Source organism: Aphelocoma coerulescens, chromosome 3, assembly GCF_041296385.1.
Source record: "Aphelocoma coerulescens isolate FSJ_1873_10779 chromosome 3, UR_Acoe_1.0, whole genome shotgun sequence".
Classification (NCBI taxonomy): domain Eukaryota; kingdom Metazoa; phylum Chordata; class Aves; order Passeriformes; family Corvidae; genus Aphelocoma; species Aphelocoma coerulescens.
In genome coordinates this window covers 4031369-4057711 of record NC_091016.1, presented here as the reverse complement: position 1 = coordinate 4057711, position 26343 = coordinate 4031369, and the positions used below count along the sequence as shown (strand labels likewise).

General features: G+C 40.2%; 1 long non-coding RNA gene across 2 annotated transcripts in view; it reads right to left on the bottom strand.

Moving 5' to 3' along the window:
* LOC138107113 (uncharacterized) overlaps positions 1 to 26343 on the bottom strand; it is a 122576-nt gene that overhangs the window by 67411 nt on the left and 28822 nt on the right. The window contains exons 2-3 of one of the 2 annotated variants that reach the window (XR_011149235.1): positions 15361 to 15415; positions 1749 to 1878 (exon numbers count right to left, since the gene is read on the bottom strand). This is a non-coding gene — a long non-coding RNA (uncharacterized lncRNA). Of the gene's footprint in view, positions 1 to 1748; positions 1879 to 15360; positions 15416 to 26343 lie in introns of those variants that run through there. The other variant, XR_011149234.1, reaches the window with a different exon arrangement.

Genomic DNA, 26343 nt, shown 5'->3' with positions numbered 1-26343 from the left:
GCCACAGAAACATCCTTGCCTCAACCTCTCTGTGTCTCTTTCATCCCACTGCAAGAAATTATGCCATGATTTATGTTGTAGGCGCTGTTTCTCTGTCATTTTAAAGGAACAGAATTTTCTGGATCTTCCCTTTCTTAGTTAATACACATGCACACCCTCACACAAAACATATGTTAATAACTTCAGACCCCAAATTTAATTTATCTCAGCTTTCCACCTGACATCATTCCTTGTCATGTGGCGCATACCCATCCGTAAACAAAATGGGGATTCATTTCCATAGCAACAGCGAGTGGGACTTTGATCAGCTCCAATGATTATTTGTAGGCACACACGTTTACAGATATCAAAATTCTAACTGAAGGCTGATTACCCTTTTTTTTCTTTTTGAAATGAAAGCAGTTCAGTTGGTTTATATGTACACAGAGGAGTGCAAGGTAAAGGCACTAAAAAATGCCTCTGGATGGCAAAGGAAGCCACTGGCCATTAGCCCAGTGTCACTTCCAGTTCCTTGGGAATATGGATATTCCTAATATGTATAATCTGATGTACGTGTCCTGTGGCAAATAAAGTATTTTCTTTGTGTTCGCTGGCAGATGTGCGGGTTCAGGCTGCACATGCAGGTGTTTGGGGGCTGGCTTGTGTGGGATGAGGAGAGGTGGTAGCCTGTGGCTTGACAGAAAAAGAGAAAAAAAATCTGAACAATGTGTTGAAAAAGACTCCAGTCAGAGCTGCACAGGACCAGCTGTTTTTTTCTAATTAGAATAACAAGAATAGCACATGCTAAAATGTTTTTTTTCTCAAAAGCAATGAATGCTTCAGGAACTATAAGGAAAGAGCTCTAAAACCTATTTAAATGAAGGAATGCTTCAGGAGCCATATGGAGAAGAAAAAGAAAAGGCGAAAGTAGAGAAATGTTTTATTTTTAGCTAAATCTGAAGCATTTCGATTCTTCATCCAATGTTACACAGAAATTATCTTACTTTTAAACTTCCAAAAATGTCAGTGATGATGCTTATTGTATCATGGCTTAAACAAGATATTTAAAACACTTAGTGCATTTCAGTGGGGTGTTCTTGCAAGCATTGTAAATTCCATTATATGCCCTGAACATGCACTGAGATGTATCCCCTATGATATATATCTGGTAATGTATGAGAGCTGCACATAATGAAGTATGTGACAAACACTCAAAACACACCCTCTATCATCAGTCTTTTCTCCTCTTCTCTTTTTTTTTCCTTTTTTTTTTTTTTTTTTTTCTTTTCCTCCACTTCTCCTGAAGCACTGATGATTCCAAACTTTGACTACAGAAATAACATTTGTAACAACTACGGCATTCTGGACATCTGCACTGTTAGAGTACTTTAGAATAAAGTCACATGGCCATAGGGAAATTTCACAGAATTCAAATCACAGTGACTTGCCAAGGTGTATAACGAGTTTGTTTTCAGCTGTTCTTCTCATGAATAATTACCAAGCAGGCATATCCTAAAGCTAGCACAAGCTGTCATTTCACCAGAAATATTCAATATTTAAAACAGAATTTCGAATTTAGAATTTCATAAATGAAAATAATTACAGCACAGGCAAAATAGCACAGTTCAAGTGCTGTCAGGTACTGCTTGCCTTTCCATGAGGCTTCCCACAACCAGACGTTGCAGTCACATTAAATTATTTTTACAACGTAAAGAAAATTATGCAAATGCAAGAAGAATTGCAAAGATCTTCTTTTTCCCTGGAATTAATACTTTGCTATCATTTTCCTGACTATTCCTTCACCAAGCACAGGAAGAGGTAACAGAGTACAATCCCAAGACTTCCATCTGTTCTGGTCCCTTTGGCTCAAACACGCGCCGTGTCTTCTGCAGTGCAGAGCTGGACAGGAGGGAGGAGAGGCAGGAATGAGAGGGAAGTGCAGGAGATGGGACTCCAAGCCTCCCCAAGATCCTTCACCGCCAGGCAGATCCCTGCAGGAAGCACAGCCCTTGCTGTGCCCATGGGAGAGGCTTTGGGAAGGATTTCAGCCATCAGTGTCCACCTCTCCCGAACGCCCATGGAGCTGGGAGAGGGACTGGGGGCAATGGGAGCAGCTCCAAGAACTGGGATCTCACAGCCCCCCCAAGATTGCCGGTGACCCCTCTGCTGCACCCCATCCCCCCATCCCGGGGCTTCTGGGCTGGCATCCCAGAGGGACGATTGCGAACCACAGAAAAGCGCTTGCCTTTCACACAGGGCTTAATAGCGGCACATTATTCTAATATTATGAAAATCTTTATTGCAGCTTGAATAATGCCCTGAAATAGATATTGTGCTGGTTAATAAATTACATTTTCAAATGAGAGAGATTTTATCACCAAAACATCTCACGATTAATTTCTAATGTGAAGCTTATGGCCCGAACTTAAAACATTTGATTTTGCATTTGTGTTCAAAGGTTGAGCACTTGGTAAAGTTTTTGTAAGAAACTTGCTTAATTTTTTTCTCCATATTGAAAAAAAATCACTAACCTGTTAATCCACTATAACTTCATAACCTCAATTACAGCTCTTGAGATGAAGGTGATTAAAAATAAGTATTTTCCCCCACTTTCAGACAGGAGGTCACACCTTCCAAAGAAATCCTGTTTCAAATTTTGCAACGATACATTAAGGGCAATAATTAGAATTGGTCAGAAATGTTCCATAAGATGTTTCCCATTTCTCAACCAGTTCTAACTATAACTACTTGGAGTAATGACATCTCGAGTAGCAGCACTGGAGTAAATAGTGTTAATTCTATGGGGAGCAAGAGGGGATAATATAAAACCATGTGTGCTATGAGAAAAAACTAGGGTATTAAAATTAGGAATTCACAGTTCCCAAATTTACCTATGGACCATGAGACCAAACTTCTGCTCTAATGATTTTTTTTAAATCAATAATTCATCTTAATGATCATTTTGCTGAACTTGGCCCACTGCTAAGATTTGTGGCCCCATTTTCTAATACATGTGACTAATTTGCTGTTGTTGCTTGTGGGCAGCCCATGCTCCATCTAAACCCATTCTCAAATGACCAAACGAATCAATAAATTGGGGTGCCAGAGTCCACAGGGAAAAGCTGCAACTCCCTTTCTCCATTTTCTGGATATGTTCAAGTCTCAAGGACTAAGATCTAATTTTTTACTTGATTATTTCCAAGATCAACACAGCACTGCAAATATGCTTATACAGTTGGCATTCATATTGTTCATATTCTCAAGAAATTAATCAAAATTTGGCTTTTCTAACTGCTAGCCAATCAATAATCAAATACTCTACTATTTACAAAGAGTTGAAAAAATGAACATGAAAGAAACAAAGGAAATTAGATGCCAGACAAAAATATGCACAATTCAGACTTTAATCCTACTATTTGCCAGAATGTGTGTTTAATTTTAAGCACAAAAATTAGTCCAGCCTAATGATTTTGGGCAGGTTGGCTCGTATTATTTCCCAAGCACATTTTGGGTGGAAACACAGCAGCTGTAAATGGGGTAGGCAAAGCCCACAGCAGCACCACATTCCTTGGCCTGGTGATGGGACAGAATTAAAAATAAAATTTAAAATAAAATTATTTGTGCATTTAGAAGAAATATCATTCCTGCCTAAAAATCACTTTTTGTTTCATTTTGAAGTTATTTTTTAAATAAATAAATTATTGCTGTGAAAAAAAAAGTACCTTAGTGTGATCCTAAAATCTGGAAAAAAAAATGAGAAACATTCTCCCAAATCTCTCTTGTCAATCCCGGCTTTTTTAATGGTTTTCCTTTTTTCCTGCAATACTTCTCCAAATTGTGTCTGTGGCTGATACTTCCTACCCTGCCTTCCTCCCATGGGGAGCTGGAGCTCCACCTTCTCCTCTTCCCATTTGCAACCCATTTTAATAACTTTGTCTTCTCCAACAAATAAGAAATTTGCCATTGTCTTTAGGGGAACAAGAGGGGATTTTCAGGGAGCTGAGCTGTATAGGTTTTTGTCTCATTTTAATCAGGATGTTGGTTGCACAATTCAATACTGATTGTGTAATCAGAAAGCAAGAAGAAACACAACACAAATGAATTACTACGGAAAAATTGTCCTCATAATGGGGTCATGAAGCATAGAGATATACATTTATAATGCTCTGTCAAATTACATTATGCAAGGAAATAAATTATGTTAAGAGAAAGTATGTTTTAATTACGAGCACAATACTTCTTCAAATTGGGGAAAAATTGCTAACCCTATTATTATTATTATTAGTATTAGTATTAGTATATAAATTTAGCCTCAATATGCACAGAGGTGCATGCACATCCCCTGCCATTAAGGAGCCTGTGTGTGCACAAGCACAAAATTTAGGAGTGCAACATTTTCCAGTTCTTCTCTTTCCTGTAGATTTTTCCTGACCATCAATGTGTAAAATAAAGAGACCCAGAGAGTCAGACAACAGCAGTTTGTTGCCATGCACATGACAGCAGTTGTGCCGTGGTCTCACTAAGTGTGTGGATCATAAAGCAGATTATTCAAATCACCCAAGAATACAGAATAATAAAATAAAGAGAAAGCATGAGGTGGGGGGGTGGGGGTTAGTTTTCTTTTTTAAATCTAAACGAACATTTAAAGAAGAGCATCCTGGTGAGGACAGGATGTTGTTAGGTTACACAATTCGCCTTTCAATTGTTAATGGAGTCTGAGTAAGTGCAAAGGCAGAGACAAACTTTATATAATCCATTATAAAGAACAGATATCCATTATAATACCACAGGTATTAGCCCTGCCTGCCTGTTAGGTAAATTTAGAGAACTTATCCATCTTTTAAAACCATTATTTTTCTATATTTTTCCAGATTTGGCCACAAATCAAATCACAGTTGCTCGAAGTGCTGAGTATAATAGAGAGACAAGACTTTGCTACCTCAGCCTGGGCACACAATTAACCCCAAAGCAACAACCACCAAAACCAGTCTCAGCCCCCAAAGCTGTACCCAGGGGAAAGGGGGTCCCTCCTCCCAGCCCCAGTTTCCTGGGATAACAGCAAACAGTTTCAAAAAGACACAGGAATAGAAACCTGGGAAATATTCAGCCTTTGCTTCAGCACTCCTGTGAAGACCCTGAGCACAAGAAGAGGAGGAAAACACATGGAGCAGGGGAAGTTTGGCCGTGTACTTCTTGACTCAAAATTTAATTTTATTTGTTAAACTATTGCTTAAAAAAAGAATTTTAAAATCCCTGTCAGCTTTCAGATGTGTACCCTGCTCACCCAAAGGGTTCCTGGATACACTAAAGCATCTTTCTTACCACAAGGTGGCATCTTCTTATTTTTATATAAAACATCTGAATATTTACATAATTCGAAAAATTTTCGACACCTGAACGTTTCTGAGGTTTTTTTTTTTGTGACAGCCATTTAACATCTGTGCAGATATCCAGTGATGATGTTAGACTTCACCTCACAAAGGCTCGTGGAAGTTTCTGTGGCTGCTTTTCATGGACCTGTTCACAGCCATCACACATGCACTGAATCCCCTCCCCAACAACGTGCTGACAACACTCATAAGAACCCACAAATACTCCTTGAAAATTCCAGGGCAAGCCAAATTAACAATTTACAGCACGTGTTCAAAATGCTGAGTTTTCTCCCCAAACTCCTATTGAAAAAACACATTACTGGATATCTCAGCATGCAGGTATTTTAAAAGATAACACAGAAACCCACGAAAGCCAGGGAACTTTACACTCCAGACTCTGTAACATAACTCAAACCAATTCTACAAACACAGGAAAATGCATAAAAAGCATCAGCAGGGTTTTGTTCAAATCTGCCCGGATCACTACTAATAAAACCCGTATGAGAAGTCAAAAGGGAGAAGTTTAAAGCCTCTGTCTCTAACAACTTTCATTTTGCACAGTCACTGGTCTCGCTCCAAAGGTGAAGATTTTCAGCTCATCAAGAGCACAATGTCCAGTGACAATGTTCAACTTAACACAAGTGGGAATTCTTACATTACACAAAGTGAGAAATCAGAGCATTGAGTTCCCATGACAGAACTCAACCTGACCCCACTGCTCTGCAATTGCTTTAAAAGCAAGAGACAAAAAAGGAGATTTTTATTTTTAAAATACTACAAGTTCATTAAATATGATCCCACATCTGCTGATTCAACTGCAAAGCTGCTGGTGACTTCCAAAGGCTGTGGACTCGGGCTCCTGTCCCATAGCTAAGAGAAATTTAACTTGCATAGTACACCACAATTTCATGCCAAAAGTTTTTCAGGACAAAATTCAAATTTAATGCTTCTGAGATGTTTCAGAAATTCTTCTCTGCTTCCTCGAACTGGTCCTAACTATGAAATTTTATCTCACATGTTCATCTATTGCTAAGTTCAGGGACTGGACTTTATCTTTTAAAAGAAAATTGGCTTGGTTCCTAAATTTGAGACAATTTATCTTAAAGAAATTTTAATTTTAGATGCTTGCTTGTGAAATGAAGGGTTTTGAGTTAAAGGGAAGAATTTTCCCTTTCACAGCCAACAGTTTCTAGGCACAGTAATTCTGAATACTGCACCACTGGAGAAGAGCATCAGAGTATTTCTAAACCTGGTTCTTCCCTCCCTCTTTAAGTAAGATATTGGACACATAATTTTGCTTTCCATGTGCTCTCAGTTTTCCCCACTGTGTCTCACCTGAGACCCCCATCCAGGAGGTGGATGTGCAGATCCTGATCTGCTCGACTGGGAATGAGTAACCTCCCTTGACAGCAGAATCAGGGATCAGTTTAAGAGTAGTGAGACTGGGCTGCAATCAGCTGCAAACACAAATGAAGCAATAGCTCCAGCCATTACGTTTATTCCCAATTATTTGCAGCTGCAAAAACGTACAGAAGAGATTCTTCACGCACAAAATGCCATTTTTGGGGCCAGACAAAAATCAGGTCCTATCTCTTATCTACTATTCTGGTAAAGCTTTCAGAAAGCAAGTCCTAGAGCACTGAACTCATGTCTAGGAGACCATCTGCAAATCAAATTATTTCCAAAATGATCCAGTGAAGCCACATCACTTGGTAGAGACAGGTATGATTATTGCTTCTAAGGTTACCTGAGAGCTGAAATAAAGCAACTCCCCACTCCTGAATGCACAAGCAATGGGTGCTTGTATGAACACACTACAAATGACACAGCTCCACCTCAAGCAGAAAACAACTTGTCGAACCTGGAGAAAACCCCTGAGGGAATTTTAAAGGGTATTCCTTTACAACTAACTAGCCTGTAAAAATTACTTAGTTTTGATTTAATGGCAAGTAGGTAAGAATAAAAACAATCCTGTGCAGTATCACTAAGCAGTTCTCTAGATGTTTGGAGCCAAAACAATCAGGGAGACGGTTGTATAAATGATCTTTTCTAGTTCCAGTGGAGCTGCTCTAATTTAGGAGCTGAAACTCTGGCCTAACAGAGGAAACATCAGCATGAAGCCCAATTTCACTTTACTGAACGTGATCTTACTGGTAATTTTCTTTGTCAGAAAATGTCTTGATTTGTGTGCAGAAGATACAACCTGAGCAAGCGCCCAGGTGTTTGAAGCACAGGATGTGACATCCTCGAGCACAGGACTTGGCTCATGGCTTCAGTCTCTTCTGGGCTATTAATTAATGCTTAGAAAGAGAAATGCTACCAACAAAATAACTCAGGGGCAAAATCCTCTGTGCTGAAGTGAAAAGGAGGGTTCCCAGTGCCTTTATTGGGGGGCTGAAATCTTGCCCTCCATTGGACACCAGCTGGCCTAGCAGAGAATCTGTGACAATTCAAAGAAGTATTAAACTCCTCTTCTATGTTTTACTCTCCACACCAGATAAATTCATGTGGCTCAGTCAGTTCTGCTCAGAAACTGGGGAACACTCCACAGAACACACAAATATTTGTTGGTCCTCACATCCAACTTACCTTCACTGTTCTGTGTCTGAGACTTCCCTGAGCAGCACAACCACCCCTCAAACAGCACCTGGTCCAGCAGCATCTCTGCTGTTATCATCACATCTCCTCTGCATTATCTGGAGCTCTTTTTATCTTCTGCTTTATATCAGAATTTAAGAATCTAAAATAAAAGCCCCCCTGGCATTAACAGTTACCATGGCTCACATGCAAGACTGCTGTTATTCCACGTTACAAAGCAGCACTGATGGCATTCACAATCCCAATATGCTTAGTGTTAGCAGCTGGCTTTTCCATGGCAGCTATTTCAAGCTACCTCTCCATGAATTGCAAGAGAGGTATCAATAATTTCCAGCTAAATCAATACATTCTGCCTAGAAACCAGAGTTCTTCCACATGTTAGTATATGAAAATGAAAAGCAGATCTTTTCTTTTGGGCTTCTCTGTTATTCTCATAAATAAGTGGAGCAGACAGCCGACATCTCCTTATAGTTTACTCCACATTTCCTTTAATTTATCAATGCAAAGTTATTTAGCAGAGTCATTAATAGAATTTCTTCAAAGAGAGAAGCATTATTAGATATGTTAAATCTCAACAACATTGCTTCACAGCTGTAGCCATGGATTTTTTTAGGCATTAATTGAACATCTGTGCACTTTAATTAATTTGAACAAAATGCAATGGGGGAAAAAAAAGGCAACAGTAGGTACTGTTGAATTTAAGGAACTAATTTTAGTTTTCCAAACTCCCTCAAATAATGACTCTTTTATATACACATCAGAGCCCTAGCAGAGGTTATTTATCATGTGGCCACACTGCACAGGGTGAGGCTGATACACCTACACAACCCTTGCAGCACTCAGAGAAGCTGCCTAAAGTATCCAAGAGAAATGATGGCGAAGGATTGTCTTGTCCTCTCCTTGAGCACGCAAAAACATCAAACTGTACCAAACAAAACCTAGGCCTGCTGCACACAGAGTCTGGAATTGTCAGCCACAGGTGATACTGTGCAAGACAAACTTATAAGCACCATCCCCAGTTAGGATCACACCTTTTACATCAATCCTGAAGAAAAAATAGCATCATTTTCTGCACAAATGATATGAACTGGGTGAAGGTGAGACTTCTGAGTCTGTCGAGATCTCCTTTAACAAGTACTTGTCTGAGGGATGACACTCACTGAAGAGCTTAAATAATTAACCTGTGAGGAACGTTAAAGGTGCAAATAACATGGAGAAAGCAACTACTTCCATAGTCCCCTTGTCTACCCTGGAGGTCTTTCCTCCCCAAGACATATCACTGTCCATACTGCACTAACTGTTTGTTACTCTGCAAAACATTCTAGGTGCCACTTCAAATTAGAGGGAAAAAAAAGGTGCCAAGAAAACACAACTTTTAGGATGGGTTAAAGCATGGAATACCATAATTCCAAAGCTCTCCTGTTGAATCAGATCATCATAACTACTGGAGACTATTCTGAAACACCTTGTACAGTGTTTGGACTATTTAATGTCATGTTCAAACCACTCTGAGGCTGTTTGGATTTTTTCTTGTGTTGCTGTTCATGAGAATACAGCTCCCTGGCACATCCCCAGCACGAGAGGCATTGGAATAACCCCTGGGCTGCCCTTTGGCTGGCACTGGGATGCCAGATTCCAAGAAGGTAAGAAGTTTCCCCACACACACTCCCAATGTTCAGCTGCTCATAATCTGCAGCACTCACAATTTATCATCGAACCCGGAGCCTCGCTGCCAACTTATCAAAGTGGCCACTGGATGCATCTGATCAAGTCTGAGCATCTGGCTCTTCCCTGCTCCTGACATTAGCACAGACAACAGAATCAGTGGACTATTGAATGCAATTACAGTAAGCGAGACAGACAATAAAGATTGATAGCGCCTTCTCTTTTTATCACACACCAAACTAGTGGGGGTTAAAGCTTTGCCTTGAGCTGCCCTCATTTAACAATGATTGAAAATATGCAATTGTGATGGTAAAACACTGCAGCCTGTACCACTTCATTTACTGGACACATTATCAAATTAAATGAAAAGTGAACTGCCAAAAGCAACAGTTATTATATATTAATGATGAATATTTACTTAGCATTGTTCACAAATCACACCGAGAACAGAATCCTTCTTGTTATCTTCTTTGCAGGCTACAGATGAGTAGTTTAACATTTCCATGTTTACGTTAAATCTTCTGTCTACAAATCTCGAAATTCAGACATGTGCGAATGGTTTTGTGACCATCCATGTGGTTACAAATGTGTAATTAATAAAATGCTCCAGCAGTAAATGAATCCTAATTGCTGCAGGGATTCTTTACCTCAAATCACTGTTGGTATTCTTGAAAATACTTCACTAACCAAAGAAACTACAGAAAATCAGTATTTTGTTTCCAGCAGGCTTTTACATGGTGGGTTGTGGGGTGTGCAACAGCTTCCAACAAATGGAAAATCCAGGAGAAGCCAACATCGTGGATTTATCATGATCCATCTGTTGTATGGGATTTCAAACTGGTTACTGGTCTTTGGTTACTGCTAAAAATATGTGGTACATTGGAACTGCACTGATAAGAAAGCAGAGTTTTGCAAGTGAATGATTATTTTTGCTTTAAAGTTTAACTCCTTGTTCTACAGGAGCCATACTAACAACACTCCTGCCTCAAATTACAGCCAAATCATGTGCCAGTGGGTGCCAATAACCTATGGAATGACAGAGCTGGTGACTTCATGGATATGGCCTAGTTTGTATTGATTTTTTTAGTAGATAAACCAAGAAATTTCTTTATCAGAGTCTCATGTCAGCATTGGTGCCACACAGAAATTGAGAAAAAATGGTCTTTTCTACAACCTCAAAACTGAACGAAACAATAACTACACTGTCAGTACTGTAAAAAAAAAAAAAACAAACCAAAACCTCATATATCTCTGGTCAGTTTTAGATCAACTGCAATAAAGCAGTAGCTGGACCACATGTGGTGCTGGTACTGCCGGGTTTGGGGTTCCATATCCCACAAATGCTGACATCTGGTCCTTGTCAGGCACTGATACTCATGCAGGCAGATTTTGGAGATGTGAAGAGCTCTGCCTGCTCCAGAAAAGCTCATGAGGCAAGCACTAATGTCCATGCAAGTGGCATGGTGAGATATATGAGACTAAATGACTAAACTTTAAATAAAAAACTAAAGTTTAAATAAAAATAGGCATTGGCTTTTTTGTCCTATGTGCAGCCCGGGGTAGGAAAAGAAAGCCATTCCTAAATACTCATTAATCCCTGAGCTGTATTCTCCCAATTTTCCTTCTTTTTTCAAGCAAACCGATTGCATTCCAGGAATTTGATTTTTCCAAATTGTTGCTGTAAAGGCACTGTGGACTAAACAATACAAAAGAAGAAAACCGAGGAAAGAAGTTTGTTTTTTCTGGCCATATGCTGGCATATAAACAATAAAAGTGACAAACACACAAATATGCCACAATGGAAAACTATGTGCAGATCCCACGCAGTAAATTGAAAAAGCAACATGCTGGATGGTTCTGTTTAACAATAGTGCAAAAATAACTGTAGGAAACTCTGGCTAAGGCGGCCCACAGACAGTTTTGGAAGGGAGGCATCAATTGACAAACTACAAGCAGAACAAATGAATTATCTCAAGCCTACTGAAAACAGGAAACCAAGGACACTTCTATGTTCAAATGACATTTATTATCATTCCCCCCTCCCCTTTTTAAGCAGAAAACAAAGCTAAATTTAACCAAAATTTTTTCAAGAAACACAATCATTTTATTATGTTGCCATTTGCTGGAAGTATCAAGAGAAACATTAAGTAGAGGTTCTTTTTTTTTTCCATCTAAGCTTCTTTTTCCATTTGAATTTCCATAAAAAGAAACAATGATCTGTTCCACAAAGCAAGAGAACTATTGAAACTTGGTTTGCTCTGATCACTTTTTGTTCTGCCACACCACCTCATGCCCCTCATCATGCAAAGGACAGCAGTGAATGCTGTGGTTTGTCCCACTGCTGCTGCCAACGGAGAGAAGTGGCATCAAAAGAGCCCTGTCCATCTTTTCCTCAGTGAGGTACCCCCATTCCATATCCAGACACTGGTAATTATGCAACTCATAAAACATAATGACTTTGAGATGTCGCTCTCCTCTGCAAACAGGTTTAGAAATGCCAAAGTCACTGCAGGGAGAAGAGGAACACACCTCAGGCTGAACCTCACATCCTCAGAAAGCTGAGCTGGATGTGAGGTGCAGTCAGGAACAGAGCAGCTGAATGCCTTCAGGAGGCTACAGCATTCCCCTGGAATTTTATTTTGGAAAATTGCACTGAACTGACAGTCACAGGAATAAAACAAACCACCAAACAAAACAAAAGTTAAAAATTCTAACCTTGATGTGCCTCAAGTCTGGGAAGAGCTGACAGCTCTGCTCATCCATTAGGGAAAGGCACAGTCCCCACACCTCAGGGAGAGTCATTTTTAGGGATAATCAATTGCATCACAGTCCCAAGAATCAACAAATGTTGATATAGATAAAGGGAATAGAGATTCTGATTTTCACAAAAGCTGTACTTTGCATTTCCATATTCCTCCAATATATTTCAGTCAAGATATTGTCCAGCTGCCTCATATTTCAACAGGACAGGAATAATCAAGTCAGACATGTACCAGAGTCACTGGAGTGGAGAGATTCTGTTGTCTAAGGTCTTCTCTGAAGAGCAATCAACCTGATTTTTTTCTCTCTCATTTTGCCATTCCTATTGTGTCAGATAAAAACAAAGACTCAACCACCAAACCCACGAGTACAGTCTCACTCGGTTTCCTCCAATACTGCCAAGAGAAGCACAATTTCCAAGCCACCCTTTTGCACTCAAGTGCTCCCATGAACCCGGTGTGCTCTCCTTCCTCCAGGAAAGGCAGGTGCATTATTGCCAAAACTCAGGACTGTGGAATGGCACTGCCACCACACACTCCCACACATCAGCAGACACAGGTGAATTTTAGTACTCCTCTAAATAAGCAAATTTGCTCACTAATTTTAAAATACTGCAATGATACAATGGAATAGGTCACACAGCCAAAATACTACCTGAAAAATAGAATCAGAAAATATTTTGGTGTATATTCCAGACCACTTTAGATCCTAAACCTACTGATCCAAGCACAATGCTCTTGAATCCCCACTGAACTCTGACACAAACCTTTGCTGTGGCATCAGACAAGAAACCCACCACCTTGTCTGCATCTGCCTAAACAATGCTGTAATTTATTCATTGCTTTCAAAATACCACAGGTAATAATCCTTTATCCACAAATATCACAAGTTTGGGGAAAGAGCTTGTTTCAGCCACTTTGTCAGAGGCATGAAATAGGCAATATCATGCAAGATGAGAAATCTGAAAGGAGTATTTAGTGCAGAATGGAAAAACTGCTGTTGTCTAACATAAAAAGGTCCAATGCTTTAATATTTCCCAAAAGCTAAATCATGTTATTCTCAGAACACCTTCAGCATCATCCCCTCCCAGTCAAAAACTGATTTCATTTTTAGTGATGTCACGAGAGAAGATATGGCCTCAGTATGGAATATGCAAAATAGAAACTTGGTAAATTCTGAAAGAGATTCTTCTCATCACCTACTTGAGTTAAAGCCAGTTTCTTTAAAAACACTTAACTAAGCCTTTACTCACACTTTTAAAAACTAAAGTCTGAAATGGGCACAGAGAAGGTTTGGGTCATCCTGCCCGTCCACCTCTGAGACCAAAAAGGACAATTGTTCACAGTGATAAGAACTTCACAGGTATTTAGAGGGGGACAGGGATTGCAACAAAATCCAGTGCAGGACATCTGTTCAGTGAACCTCACACCTCATCAAGGGAGCTTTTCATTTGCTTCTTTCTGCCCCCACTGTCAGGTTCCTGTCATTCTAAGTCACAGTCACATTTTGTAAGCACAATGGAGCATCTTCAAAAGTTAATTACAGCTGTGCTGGGCTTCTTCAGCAGAGGCAAAAAGGGAAATGTTCTGTTTCATGGTGGTTTTGAATCAAATCTTGTCCTTAGTGAGGGTCCAGAGTGGAGAGATGCAAAAGTCTCTCCTAAGGCCCTTCATTGAGAAGAGGTAGGTTGTGTAGACGCCCTCCAAAACCCACTGGGAAAGGCTGAAAATGCCCAGAGGTCAGAATTTTCCTTTGGAGATCCCTGTCTCCCTTTACGGACTGCAGAGGAATCCCAGCACAACTCATCTCCTAATTAGACACCTTGAACCAGGACCTAAAGCCAAGAAGACAGGTCAGGATCCTGCAAGAGAAGGCACAAAATAGGAAGGCCCAGGTCTCTGGCAGCCCCCCCCCACAAGCTGGAGTTCAGTACTTGGGTCGTCTACGTTTCAATTCCGTGTGTGTAAAAAAGGATAACGTCCCTGCCCCAACCCACAAGGGCACAATGAACACAGCAATGATTATTATGTCCCCTGAAAATATGGTACTGAAGGTTGCAAGTGTGAACACCACCATTCGAAATGTTTCTGTGCATTGAGTTCCACTTACCAGCTCTCTCTGTCGTGCAGAGCTTCCTTAGGCAGGGATCCTGTGGCAGATCCTGGAGTGACCCTTGGCTGGTGCCCACCAGAAGCTTTGGAGCATCTGTGAGCAAGGGCTGTGCTGATGCCCCTCCAGTGGCACAGATGTGACTCTGCTTGGCAGGACGTCCACAGAGGATGGTGGCAGATGCCTCTGCTTTTATTTCTTTAATTGCCCTGTGATTTCTCAGAGTCTCCTCAACTGCTAAATTCCATTACCACCTCCATTGCCCAACCAGTCCCCTTGGCACAACAAACACAACTTGCAAAGGCGACCCAAGGGACTCCAACCCCAGAGTGCAAAAGTCTTTGGTGATGACCCTGCAGCATCCCCTGCTCAGCTTCAGCAGATGAGCACAAGCAGGAAGGCAGAGCCTACTCTCCAGCCCCAAAAACCTATTCCTTAAAAGCCTTCCAAAGTGCCATTTCCCACCTCTTTCCCTGCACTATTTCACATAAGGGAGGATGCTGTACCCCATGGCATCACCTTTCCTCATCAGGCATTTAATAGCAAAAATACTGTAATTTAAATTCTTGAAAAATTGTAATTTTAGTTAACTCTGAGATAGAGCAGAGAGTTAGAACATGTCCCCCTTCTCAAGAATCCCTTCTCTGAGTTTGAAGCTGAAAATCAATGTCTTACACACTGGGCATAAAGAGCTTCAAGTTGTAGAGCACACTGATGGAAAACTGAGAAAGAGAAGGAAAATGGCAACTACTGGACTAGTTCTTACTCAGGACTAAAAAATCAGGCACAGAGAGCTGGTGAAAAATAACAGGGTTACAGCTAAAGGCATGAACAGAGAAAATCCTGACTCAGGGCAAAACAATAATGTCAACATTACCTTAGAAATGCCTCAGCCCAGTCCAAAGATCTCTTCCAAGCAGCTGGTTCAGGCTCTGGAAATTAAAATAATAACAAAAATATAATTAAGACCAAAAAAACCTAATATAATCATCTGGACCATCTTATTAAAAGAGTTAATGAAAGATGCTTTTCTCCTTCCTGTAGCCCCATGTCTGCCCAAGAAAACAGGACAGAGCTGCAGGAGGGACAGCTGGACATTCAGAGAGCCCTGAACACAGCAGCAGAGGGGCCTGGTTGGCTCACCAAGAGATGATTGCTTCTCCCTTCTCTTCCCTAAATGTGATAAAAATTAAATTATGTAAAAATTAGAGGCATTTAGAGTAACAGCCCTCCAAATGCACAGTATTTATTCTTTCTTTCATTGCCCACAGTTTCTGGCATTGTCTGGCTTTGGGTGTGCTTTGCTATTTTTTTCCCTCCTCAGTTTACTCAGTATAAGGCTCGCACTGATCTCATCAATAAGAAATGAATTTTGGTAACTTTCAAAACCACTGTATTATTTTTCCTTTTATTTGTAGTGAGTTTTTCTTCTCTCAGTGGTATTACTGCAATAAGTCAGTCATTATTTCTTTATGTTTTCCCTCCTTTCTTTAGTATTTCATTTCCCTTTACAGCACATCTCGTGATCACAAAGAAAACAGAGACACTTATTTCTTTTAACAGTTGAAATTGCTGCAAGTGATTTAACTGTCATTTAATCTGATTCCTCTCTTCTGTCTGTGGAGAAATATGTTTAATGTACTGGAAATTATGTTAATAAGAAAAAGCATTATCTCATTTAATGAAATAAATATACAAATATTTCAAAATAAAATAAAGAGGCAATCTTCACTGAGGAAAAAATGTCTCTTATGGTTTGCATAAAATAAACAAATGAGAAAAATTAATGAATACATTGAAATATACTGACAAAAAATATGCCTAAACTCAAAAGGGGAAAAAAAAGAGAAGGTGACTGAATTGCATCTCACCTAATCAGATGCTTTGTGAGACAGCACAGAAGGAAGCTCAAAGGATCACAGTACAAATTATTTTTTTAAAAGATGTTTTTACCCTAGGCTAAACTTTTTTCCCCTCTTTTTAAAATCCCTCTGTTTTCCTGCCTTTTTTTTCGGTTGTTACTTCATTTTCTTCAATTGGCATCGAAATAATATTTATTGTTTAATGACTGTGATTGTTTCATCCTTTAATTATCTTTGATCCTGTGCCACAAAACATATTTAATTTATGGCAAAGAACTCTGAGCCCCTCTGATTTAGTTAATTGTGACAATCAATAACTCTGTTTCTAAGCTCTTCCATTCTGAAGGATGTAACTAGCATGCACTAAGGTTAAACAAATATTGTTAGTGGGGAGAGAAAAACTTGTAGTAATTATGTAATAAAAGCATGACCACTGCAACAGAAACACATAATTAGTGATTTAATTACAGACATCAAAACAAACTAAAGATGTCAATAAAAAAAAATCTCCTGTGACAAACTGATTTCATTTTCCTGCTCTGCAGTTCTAGATCTTCATGCATTTCTCTCTGTTTTCTTGTTTTCAGAAATCAAGAGCTCAAATCGCAAAGAAGAGCCTCGGTGCCATCCGCTTGGGTGTGACTGTGGTAGGAATTTGATGAAATCCTGGGATTACTTTCTCACTGGCAGAATCAGTGCCTTCACTGCATCCCACAGTGGATTTTTTTAAACTCTCCTTTCAAAGGGCCCAGCAGTGCTGAGTGTGCCGTGGTGCCAATTCCTTTGGGGAGTTGCAGTCACTTGTGTCACGAACCTTCTCAAGGCATTTTCTAAGTGCACCAGTTTCTCTCTCTGCTTCCCCACTCCTCACAAAGTGCTGTGGATCATAACAGCTCCGGCTCAGCCACTTCTGCTACCCAGAATAACCAGCCAGAGTGTGATGTGGAGAGATCTCAAGTGACTTTCTCACTTGAAATCCAGAGTTTTACTTTGCTACAGTTCTTCTTTCAGTTTATGGGCTTGTGAGCGGGAATTTGAGCAGGACAGAAGTTGTGCAGTGAATGATTTGGGTCAGTATTAAACAGGTCACCTGTTCATTTTTAAAAAGCACCTAAAAATCCTTACAGTGAAATTCTAAACCCACTGGAGTCAGGAACAAAACTCCCACCAGCTTCAATGGGGATTTCTGTGCTTCCAGAGGTTTAGTCCTGAAACATGCAAGGGGCAGACCATGAATCCAGATTCACCACTCCTGATGGAAATCTGCCATCTTGAGGGCCTACACGTGATTCATCTGGATTGGAGGCTGAAGCTGCTTGTGATCATTACATGAGATACAAAACAAATCCTAGAGAAAATGGTTGCTCTCGAGTGGAGCTTATCATTCATGTAAAACAAGTAATCCATTTAAACAAATTTAGAATTACTATTTTTTATACACATATATAAAAACCCAGACTCTGTACAAACACCAGAATTTGTTTTTAATTATGTACTTTCTTTTTCTGCTAAATTTCAAGTCTATGGAAAACATTCCCTACAGCTTTTGTGATCAGGGTTTACAGAGATATTCAGGAGAGGATAACTCCTCATATTCACAGCTTTATATTTCTAATTCAAGGTTTACTGGGCATTTAAAAACAAAAAGCTAAATCACATTGTATTTCTTTTATAACTAGAGTGAAGAGTGGTCAGCACTAGAAATGAATTAGGAAATTATTCTCCTGCTGGGAAAAAATATGGCGCTGGTACCATGCAGAAATGGCTCCAAAGTGCTCTGGGTCGGACCCACAAATGTGGCTCCAGCCTCCAAAGTCATCTGGGTTAGACCCAAAAATGCAGCTCCAGGTTATACCCATAAAGCCAAGTTGAAAAATGATAATAATCTGACGTATTCCTCTTGCAACAATACTTAAGGGAGCTGGATCAAAAGACTGGAAGCATTGACATTTTTTATTTCAATGTCTTTTGAGTGATCAAAAGACTATTGACATGAACAAACCATCCTGTCAAGTTACAAAGAAAGAACCCCAAAATCTCTTTTAAAAAAGGTGTCTGTTTTTAAACTTGCATCTAAAAAAAAAATCTGTAAGCTCTGCCTGACACAACCTGAATGTCTTCCCATTCAAGATTTTGAAAGACAGACGTCCTTTTTTCAAAGGATACTTGTACTGCAAAAGCTTAATGTTTTTAAGCAAAATCGAGTAAATCAAAGTTCCTAAAATCAACACCTTCTTTTGTCTTCTTTTTTTCTAACACCTTTGTCTCTTTTCCAATTTCTTATTCTACTCTTGACAGTAAAAAAAGCATGGAAGGAGAGAGCAAAGCTTCTTAAGGTGGTATTCAGCAATACATTTGACTCCAGGGAATTTTTTTTCACTGAACACACTCAGTATCCTGAATTTCAGCCATCTTGCACATTTAATTTTTCTTGTTTTAAGGCTAAATCTGGATGAAATCAAACCCAGGACTTGCTCCTTACATGTGCAGAGAAGAACCACAAATAGAGCCCTTTTCTACCCGTGCTGTGAATGAAAATAAAATCCCTTCTCTGTGGGTACAGCTTCCACCACATTTTGGGATCCAGAAACTTGTCAAGAGAAAGGATGGCACAGACAGATCCTCACAACCACATCTGCAACTCGGCTCATCTTCCAGCCCATCACAGTCTAGAAGACATGGGTGCCATGAGCAATGTCCATGTGGGATCTGAGAGCCACCCTCCGCAGAGAAATGAGCTCCTGCTTCTCTGGAATCCCGAGGGAGCCCTTCCCCCTTCACAACCTCTGCAGCAATTCACTGATCCCACCTGACCTGTATGGCCAGGGCCACACAGATTCAATGCTCTGTGTCTGTTGCCAGAAGCAAAGGGGAAGCTGCTGGTGCACCTCCCAGACCTTCTGGCTCCCATGGATTGAACACACTCCTGCAACACCCTGTGCAGCACCACTGCAGAGGCTGCAAGCTGAAAGGAAAAGCTAATAGTGTCTTATGTACTTCTGAAGTTCCTCCTGCCTCTTTCATGTAATTCCTTTAGCCTATTATCAGCCTTTTAAAACATATTTGAATTTATTTGATTTTTGCATTTTCTCCCTCTGTTCCTTTAATGAAAGGAATTAATTTCTATACCTTTGAAGAGCTCTCTGCTTTCCCACAATGCAATTGGCTGTTTTTGCCGCAAAATGGGAGTCAGAATTCACCAGCCTGAACCTCAGGAATGTGCACCAATACTGAATCTAGAAAAATCAAGTAGGTGCTTGAAATCACAAAATGGAAACGCATCTCTTTGAGCAGAAATGCAGAATTTCAATGCCAAACAGTGAACGGCTGCACCTCTTCACCCAATGCTTTTATTTGGTTTCGTATTTGTATTTCTTGAAGCACATATTTTTGCAAACTACATTGTATCACTTCCATCGACTCCACAGGAGCACATCACTAACCCAGCAATACTGAAACACTGAAAATATACTGAAAATATCTGAAATACAGAGAATTTAGGAACAGGAGGAAGAGTAAACCTATGTAGCTTTGCAGACCGATTTTGGTTTTGTTATGCAGACTGCAAATATTGCTCCATTTGATTTACATCAAAGACAGCATTTTTAACCACAGAACTAAAGTAGGAAGTTGTGCCTAGTACTTTATTTTTAAATTCCTCCCCTTGTTTGTCAACAGTGACAATTGATAGCAGACGTCTCAAAACCTCCAGCATCCTTGATACTCATTTTGAAGAGATCTTGATACTTGCCTATCAGACTTCTACATTCTCCTTCCAAAAGCATTCTCAAAGATTTGAGAGTGAAAGCAAATGCAAAACATGGCCTTCAACCAGTTGAGACCATTGAAAAAGCAAAGTATGGCCTCTATTAGTGAGCTATTTTTTATGTGCTGCAGAATTCCACAGTGATGTATTAAACTGTGACAAACAACTTCAGCACAAGTTATGATACACCTCTAGTAAATACATAAATGAATAAATATTTGGGGGGGTAGGGGTAGGTCCCCTTAAAGTGAGGCTTTCTGCTTTCTTGTTCCCCATAGAAGCTGCTTGTGGTCACATTGAAATTACTGGGGACTTCTCACCTCATCCTTCAAGACTTCTGGGTTTGTCTTGCAGCAGTTGCAAGGGCAGCCAGCATGTCTGTGTGATTCAGCACTGACAAGTGGAGCTGTAGACACCTCATCATCCCCCAAGAATGTCCCCCAGTAAGTGAAACCAGAAGAAACTCCCCACAGCCTATTCAGCCCCAAACACAGAGTACATGAGCAAGACAGATGCTCTCAACATGAGTAAGACGGAGTTCCTGCTCTGCCAAATGAGCTTTTGTCCTTCCTTATCATTCTAACAAGTCAACCTGGGAAACCATCTGCAGAGCTGAGAACAAGCAGCAATTTTTTTGTGAAATATGTTAAAAATCGCTTCCTCACAGCTTTGGAAGGAACTAGACATATTTATCACAGTGCTTTCCAGGTAGCCCTTTTTAGGGATCTACACTGGTGCAGGAGACTTTTCAGGTCACGAAAACAGCCGTAACATCTAAATTTAGGGAAGTTGTCAGACATGGAAGTCTGGAGACTTGTAAACGTCCCTGTTTCCAGGTTTGCATGAAACCCAGTGTCCCCTGCTTCTCATCCTCATGGAAATTGGAAGCAGATACATTTCTTTGTGCTGTCTCCAGCACATCCACACCTGAACATTCCTTGCTACAATCCAAGGAAAAGGTGCTAACAAATACAATTAAATGTTTTCAGACTCCAAACACTGTTCAGCACCAGTCCCAGTGAATTAGTACAGAAAGGTTAAAGAAGATTTTCCCCCTTAGCATTATTTTTTGCCTTTTTTTTAGCTGACTTTCATGGGATACACAGTCCATTGTTGGCTGATAAAATTAGAACATCAGAGATAGCCTAACTAGAATGCAATTTATCACTGTAGTATTCCAGTATATAGAATTTCTATTCCTTAAATAAACATATTTCTTTAAAGTGTCAACACAACCAAGAAATCTGATCTCCTAGACAATATTCCAGGCTTGATGTATTTTTATTGCTCTCCAGTAATGAAGTTTTAACTCTTGATATATTCCTGCTATTTAACTGCCATTTCAACAAAACTAAAATGATCCATTTCCAAAGTTGGTTCAGGCAGAGCCCTGACATTGTGCAAAGGAACGTGCCCAGGTGTTCTCCCTGGAAGCTCCCACCATAATGCTTCACCGACAGGGGAGAGGAGCTGGAAGAATAAAGAACATATTTAAATGCATAACACAACTGCGGCCATAAATTCGTTCTGCACCAGTTGCACATGTAAATAAGGGGCACTGAGTAACTTTTTTTCCTGTATTTGCAGTTTGTGAAGAGAGTGCTGGTCCTCTGTAAAGCTCCCATGTGGTGGCAATGGCACTGCTCTATCACACTGCAGCGAGTCCCCCACACAGCCACTCCAGATTTAACCATGGTAACTTCTATTCAAAGTTATGACTGCAGAAAGAGATTTGAATGAACAACTTCTATCACATTTATACTTGTCATTTGGGATTAGCTAATCCCACATCAACTCTGTACATAATATATAATTGCATATCAACAATATCAGCCTGGAAATGTGTCTCACTTCTTCCAGCAGTTTCCCAAGTTAAGCATTTCTGTCCTGCTAATGAACCCTTTGTTCCAGTGAATATGATTCTGCCAGGAATTTAATGCATGTAAATGTAATGACATAAGAGCATTACATAAGCACTCTCCTACAGGAGTTGATACAGTACAGAATATAATGAAGCCAGACTATAAATGATGCATATACCTGCAAGGGAAAAGGAGCCTTTCTTCATTTAGTGAATCTCTATAAGTAACAACGTGGCAAGAAATGGTTTCAAGTGCTTCAAAATGTTTGGGGAAAGGGATCAATTGATGTGCTGCTGAATTGTTAAATAGAAAGGAAAAGGGCAGCTAAAAGATTAGAAGGTACTTCCAACTTTCTAAGAATTTTAAAGAAAAAAAAAAGCTGTAATAAAAACCTAGAAAAACCCCTACATTCATTCACCCCGTCCTGCATTACAGAATGTTCTCACTACTTCTTCCCTCACATTTTGGAATCAAAGGCACCTGCAGCAGGCATTGGAACATCCGGGACCAGATTCTGAAGCTGTTCCCCTCAGAACACTTCCCTTGACATCAGCTGGCTCAGTGGATTCACACCAGGCAAACACCACCTTCCACAAGGAAGGAAACAAACAACTCTAACAGCTTTTTTATGCTCCAAATAGAGGAAACTCAGCAATCTTTACAGAATAATACCTGAATGAAATTCTTCCCTCTTTGTCCTTCTCCCTCCCTTTTGACTGCACAGCAACCTTGAAAAGAGCAAGAAAAGGTAAAGCTGCACCCAACACTGAGCTGAAGCAACAGCTTGGGAAACAACAAGTGTGTCCCCAAAACAAACAGCCCATTTGTTTGCATGTAGAGAACTGAAAAGAACAACTGTTCATCTTGCCTAAGTCCTGACTTTACCTAAGACGAAGCTGCAGTTCCAAGTGCACTTCCTAAAACATTTTGTGCCGGGGTTATTTATGTTATCCCGAGTAAGAAGTGCTCCTCTTGTCGCATGTATAAATAAATTAGTGTATAAGCAGACGCTGAAGTGTCTCTATTTTGCATACAACCGCCTCCCTATTTTCCCCCATCGACTTTGTGTTTGACAGAAGGAATTTCACCTCTGCCCACTCCTTCTCAGGCTGGTACCAGTGAACTCAAGGCAAAGAACCCACAACTTCTGACTGAAATTGAATTATATTACAGAAATTCTTTCTGAATTTTGAATTTCTTATAATTTGCTGCAGGGAGATGCAAAACATATTTCTGAGGATCAGCAAAAAAATTATATTAAAGATGCTTAACTTTTTTCCATTTTTATTTAGCCAGAATTAAAGCCCAACTTTTGAAATCTTTGAATATGATAAGCCAAAACTCTGGAAATAAGTTTTGCAGAAAAAGTCTGGCTGTATCACAAATGAAACCAAACTAAAGCAACATTAAGGTGTGATTTAAGATCTTCAAAGTGAGGGAGCTCAGACTGAGGCCTCTTACTTTGTGAGAAAGGTGTGTTAGTACAAGTATTACAGTTTTTTCTTCAAAAATATTTCAGTAAAGCAGCAAATAACATCATGGAAGTTCTGTTTGGAATACGCAGCAGATAGCACAAACTAATTTGTCACACAAACTGATAAACTTTGCACAGCATTTGAAAAGAAGGGAAAGGAGACAAGTCGGCAAACTCTTGGGATTCATGTATAAATTGGACTTTTTTTCATGCATATTTCATTGCCATGTAACTCTTCCCTCAGTTCAGACTTCGTAATGTACTGCTAAAAAGTGCAGTATAGATTTTCAGATCCACAGCGCTGCCGACGTCAATTTTAGAAGCATTTGTATGCAGGTACCCACCTGCACGTTTTAGGAGCTGCTCACAGGTCCTCACATTCGCACATTTTGGGCACTGGGAACGATTCCTGCGAGTCCATTCACACAACAGATTGAGGGATTTTTCAGAGGAACTCTTTCCAAATTACACCCAAGTAAGACACCATTTCATCAGCCCCCAGGGCAGATTCCACTTGGGCCGCAGGTATTTACAGCTCTTTGAGGTAATGAACACCAAATCAAACCCCATTTGCACACGGGCTGAGGTCATGCAGTTCTGATCCTGATAAAAGAGAGAATGTCTGGTATAAGTAATTATTTTGTTATACCATAGCCCATTTTGCTTGTATATATAGTGTTAAAAGCTAATATATTATTCAATAGCTATAAAGGGCCTTTTTTCTGGTCTTTTCAGTGGTGTTATTGTCTTTCACATCCTGTCAGAGCATTAAGATGTCACAGAACTTTGCAACAATTTACTGCTCAAACCAACGTGCATTTCACTAATATCATCTGGATGAGGAAGTGTGCTGGCACTACTTTATTAAAATACAGGCTTTAACAGCCTGCCCAAAATGTGGCAAAAACACCAACTGCAATTAGGGGAGGGACAGAATGATTGGGTACAAAACGACTGGGTACAAAATTTCCAGGTATATATTATTTTGGAAGTAAGAATCAGTCAGTAACGTATCACAATAAAAATACAGATTTTATACATATACTGTCTAGCCCAAATGAACCATTTAAAAAAATAAAAATCACTTGTTACAGGTGGTTTTGAACACTCTTAATATAGGGAGAAAACCAGGGGTGCAGCAGCACAGGTTGGGAGGGCTGTGATTGGCACTCCTTGTAGCTTCTCCAACAAAAATAGCAACACCCTAACGCTAGGCCTCCCTTTAAGAAAATGACAAGAATATTCTCTATCCTATGGAATGTTTGCATCAATCATGTACCTGTGGCTCTCACAGTGAGCTGGACTATTACAAGATTGATGATAAGCTCAAACACAATACTTGACCTAAATACATTATGTAGCAGTGGATGCCTGTTAAGTAGGTCAGCATGGGCTCTTAAAAGTTATGCAAAACTTATTGCTGCCACACAGGCGGCATGTCACGAGTCGAGAGGGATGAGAATCAATTTTATAGGCTGCAGGAAATCTCTTCTCATCATATGAAAATCTGTTTTGCCATACTTAAAAGGTCTTAAATACTGGGATATGCTGCTTGTCATATGTCCTTAGGTCTCCGAGTGAAATACAAGTGAGGTGGGCAGCCCGTGAGAAGCCTGAGGATGATCCAGAGGTTCACGTACATGGCAGATTCCTCTTTGAAAGTAATTGTTCAAACAAATATTTTCCATTCTTGCAGTCAAACAAATTGTGATTTATGGGATGCATCAGACAAGCCTGTCAAGCCAAGGAAGTCTGTATTTAGTAGTGATTAATCAGAGATAGCTATATTACCCTGCCTGGATCTTGGAAGCCCTTCAGCAGCGTGGTGGAGAGAGGACGAGTGTCCAGGGACTTGCCGGGGGTGGTCCCCACGTGTGAGGAGTTTGGCCACACAGCAGGGCACAGATTGCACCTGTCAAAAAGAGCTGGGAACTGCTACCCCACCCCTTTCTACACACTTCGAGCACTAGGGAGTGGACAGGCCTTGCAGAAGTTAGAACAAAAGCATCTTTATTGACTGAAAAGCTGCTGAGGTCCACTCTGCATTGAGCCATCAGCCACCTGGATGTTCATGCACACTGAGCCTCTTAAGGACACAAGTCCAGCCTGATTCTAGTGGCTCATGTTATGTGACTTGAAACCTTTGCAATCTCTAAACTCAGCTGAATTTCTGGCTTTTACCAACTGGGTACCTCTTATAGCAATAACTGAACAAGCCATTAATGCCTCAAAAGAGACCACACCGGGCCTGCCCTCCAAATGTGTAAGAAAAGCCCAGAGATGCAGGATTTTCATGTTTCAAAGACTTGCCCTGTCACACTGTCATAGTCATTTCCCCTCAGTACAGGAGGAGGCATGGCCATGATGTTGTGGTGACACTGCTGAGTGCTACGTGGAACCTTCTTCCTTCAAAGAAGCCTCTTGTAGATGAGTACACATTAGGAGTGAGGACTTACACATCACTTAACTCTTTGCATTTCCTCTACCCACACTCAGCAACTTACTGACAAATGTCAATAAAAAACCCCCAGGCTATTCACCAGTTACAAGAATGTACCAAGGAAAAAAAAAAATCAGTGATAAAAGCAAGTTTTTTTTTTTCTGAGGAGAGAGAGGAAATAGGTGTAGAAGTGTGTCTTGAAAAAGCAAGGCTCATGAAGGCTTCCCACCAGCCTTGCAGTAATGTGGCTCATGTATGCAAGTTGCATATTTTAGTTAGCATTTAACTCAGAAGCTTTTCCTTTGAGACAAGTGATTGTTTTCTCTTCCTGTCTGACCTAGTGAATACTGCAGTGCTCCACGATACTGTATTTGTGCCCTGCAGGCAGCAATGTCTCACCAACTTTCCACCGAATACACAAGGCAGAATGACACCAAAAAAATGAGGAGTATTATT